Below are 3,894 nucleotides of genomic sequence, written 5' to 3'. Positions count from 1 at the left end.
CCGCTGAAGCTGGCTGGAAAGAAGCAGCGTTAGCATCTCAAAAAGACGAAGTGACAAGGAGGGGCAGGTGACAAGGAGGGACATGTGACAAGGAGGGGCAGGTGACAAGGAGGGGCAGATGACAAGGAGGGACATGTGACAAGGAGGCACATGTGACAAGGAGGGACATGTGACAAGGAGGGACATGTGACAAGGAGGGGCAGGTGACAAGGAGGGGCAGATGACAAGGAGGGACATGTGACAAGGAGGGACATGTGACAAGGAGGGACATGTGACAAGGAGGGACATGTGACAAAGAGGAACAGGTGAACAGCAACAGAAACAAACAATACATGAACAGCAACAGACACTCGAAAAAGAGGTCACTTACACGGGTCGTCAGCCGCCCATACGAGAGAGACTGAGAGAAAAAATGCAAGGAATCCTGCTTACATGATTGCTTAATCCCACAACTGCCCTGCCTACATAATAACTTAACCCCACAATTGAGACCCGCAGTCAATCACTGCGATTTCAGTTGTGGGGCGCTCAGGAACAATTGCGCCTATGAACGCCAAATCCCATCGGGTGCTGTTCAACGAGTTGTTTGGCGACAATTCTAGTTTGACAATTTTCGAGCTTTCCTTAGGATGTTACCACCATTGATACATAGAGAAATGAGCAAGTTTCATTCCCACTTACAGCCCGAGGTTTGAAACATTGTGTTTTGAGAAATTTGGCTCACACAATCGGATCAAATAAAACAGAAATAGTTCAATTAGATTTTAATATTCAATCCAAAGATTTCCAAGATGGACGAAGTAACTTTTCCACATCCTGATGTGATGAAGATGAAGGTGGCAATTAGCAAAGTAAATGTTGACGTACGTTGATCTTAATGATTGATTCAGGCAACAGAATAGAAAGGTCCTCCACGGCATTGCTTCAGGAGGATCCAGCACAGAATACTGCAAGGTATAGATGAATATTTAAAGCAATTGTTCTATCAACCTCGTTATCGCTAAATCAATATCAGAATCAGAGTAGTGACAACTATGTATATATATGAATGGACAAGTCTACAGTTCACAAACCTAAGATTTAGATGCGTCTCAGTGATAATTACTAGCTTTTAAGAAGGTGGCAAATTTGAGCTTAGAGAAATCAGTGGAAGGTAGGTACTCTAGACGGGAAATATAGTAAGTACAGTAGGAGATTTGACTTTTGAAAGGAAGAAAAAGCTTATATAGCAGTGGACTACACATGCGGATGCCAGCTCCGCATGAAATTTAGAAGCCTCGCTATATAATTTAATTGATAAATTGAATAGTTGATAAAGTTGATTGATAATTTAAATTGTAAAGTTGATAAGATAATAATTTTGATCGATAAGTTGGCAGGATCGGATTAATTTGATTGTCTACAGTACCGTAGTAAACAAGCTTAATAACAGAACGTAAATAAAAATATTTTGGTTCATTAATAAATTGTTTTTATTAAGGTTTAAGGAGGTTTTAAGGAGGTTTGGTTCATTCGTAAGGTTTTGGTTCATTTATAAATTGTCCGAATAACATTTTAAATATTCATTGGCCAGGGAAGGATAATAACAAGACGTGTTTCTAAGCGTAAGTATTAAAGATAGGTTCACGGGATACACTTGATAGAAGTTACAGGATCAAAGCACAGTATGTGCAGTAATTTTGGAGATAGAGCATTACGACACTGCGTGTTGGTTATGAGTGCCGGAGTCTAAGACGACGTGAGCTAGTCTAGAGTTTGCAGGCTCTACGATGACTGCCTAAGACTGCGACTCTTCTAAGACTGACTGGCAGTCGGCTAACCGAGCTTATATAAGCGGTGACCCGCGAATAGTGACGTCACAGAAGGTGACGTAATAGTCACTAATGACATCACGACCTGACAAATGATAGCGATATTACTACGGCCTAAAATTCTCACGAGGTTAGAAAAATAATTGAATTTTCATCTAGATATATGAAGTGGTCTGCGATAATAGTGTGATATCAATCAAGTCGTGGGTTGAAGAACAATATTAAGTATTGATATATTGAACCGTATTTGAAGGCTAAAAACAGTACGGGAAAAATCTCTGACAATATCTCATCGATAACGCTGGAATGATTATGCTTAAATTTTCCACCAAGTACTCTTCCCATATAGAACGCTTCGTTTTATTTACCTCTTATTTTGGCTTTTTGTTACCCATCGCTGCCTTCTGACCGCTTGCTATAGCCAAGGGATTCAAAATACGAAATATTCGTATCAATTAACGCTGATATCATATTGCTCTCTTTTCTTATCAGCTATCAAAATCAAAAAAATTTATCAAAATCAAAAAAATCTTATCAGTTATCAAAAAAATTAATTTTCTGTGACTTAATTTTGTGGAACAACTCTCTCAGCACATACAGTGGGGGGAAATAAATATTCGTACACTTGAAAAATCGTATTTTAATGTATGTAAGTACACAAACTTAACAGGAAAAGTGATTTAAACTATGTATAGAGACGCATAGTATTCAAAAATACTATCAAAAGAAATTAAATCTCAATGCAACATATTTAATTTCTATTGATGCTATTTTTGAATACAATGCGCCTCTATACATAATATAAATCACTTCTCCTGTTCAGTTTGTGTACTTACATACATTAAAATACGATTTTTCAAGTGTACGAATATTTATTTCCCCCCACTGTATATGTTGTGGCTACTTAATTGTAGTCTATTTGCCTCAACGGGGTGAACATTAGAATTGTAGGCTAAATTCAAAGCCAAATGGCAGTTTAAAAAGGAAGCAAATGTGTATAAATTGCCAAAACTCACGTTGAAAACGTTTAAGACATCAAATGTATCATTGTTCGAAACTCAAGGAATACAAGTACCATCAACGGAACGACTAAATTTACACGAAAGAGATTAAAATTTGATTATGCAAATGACTGGGCGAAGTTACTTGATGCAACTATTGTCAAAAAATTCAAGCGCAATGTGTCCGCGAACAATTTCAGGATTTTTGGCTTCACCTCTGGGGCCTCAGGATTGAAGATCTTGAAATTTGTGAATATTTTCAGATGAAAACTTTGTATCAACGACGCAAATCATTGATATTAATAATGATAAGTTGTATTGACGTTGTACATATCCAGTATCGCTTTAAGTCAAGTTTCGGATGTCTCAGTTCGTATAACCCCGAGTTCTAATTGAATATATATTTACTCCTGAAGTCTAGAGCTGATGCTGAAGCTGGTCTCCGAAATGTATTCAACGAAATTATGACTGATGTACTTGAATCAATTTTTCCATTTGAATTCGTTGTTAATTTGCAGCTTAGGCAAACGAACGAAATAAATACACAACTTCAATAGAATGATAGAAAATTCAGAGTTAATTTCACTTTTATTCACACGGAATGTATTCATTTTGACGAGTCGTGATTCAACTGATATTTTCGGTTCGTCAATATTTCCCTTAGTTTATATTTATTTATATATATATTTATTAAAAATAAATATTTATTATTACAAATATTCATTCAATTAATGCGTCAATTTAGTTAAGTTTTATACGAAAATATGTAGGCTAGTTAACAATTGTTACTCATCGCGCGTTGGTGTTATTATTTTTTGGAACACAGAGCAAGAGGCAAGATTGGAATTGATCCACAATGTTGAATAAATCTTTCGATTTATTCAACAACGCCAAAACGGCGTCATAAAAACTCTGGGCTTCTAATATGTACTCGTTAGTGAGAATAATACAGGTTTATTTGTAGTTTTCTAACTTCACCGGAAATAATTTTGATATGCACACTCTTTTAACCATATTTTGGAATTTCAAATATCAATAATTTCACGGGTAACTGATTTAGTCATGTTCATTGTCTCTAGTTT

The sequence above is a fragment of the Hyalella azteca genome, unplaced genomic scaffold (genome assembly GCF_000764305.2).
Source record: "Hyalella azteca isolate HAZT.00-mixed unplaced genomic scaffold, Hazt_2.0.2 contig3219, whole genome shotgun sequence".
NCBI classification, from domain to species: Eukaryota; Metazoa; Arthropoda; class Malacostraca; order Amphipoda; family Hyalellidae; genus Hyalella; species Hyalella azteca.
This window is presented reverse-complemented; position numbering follows the sequence as displayed.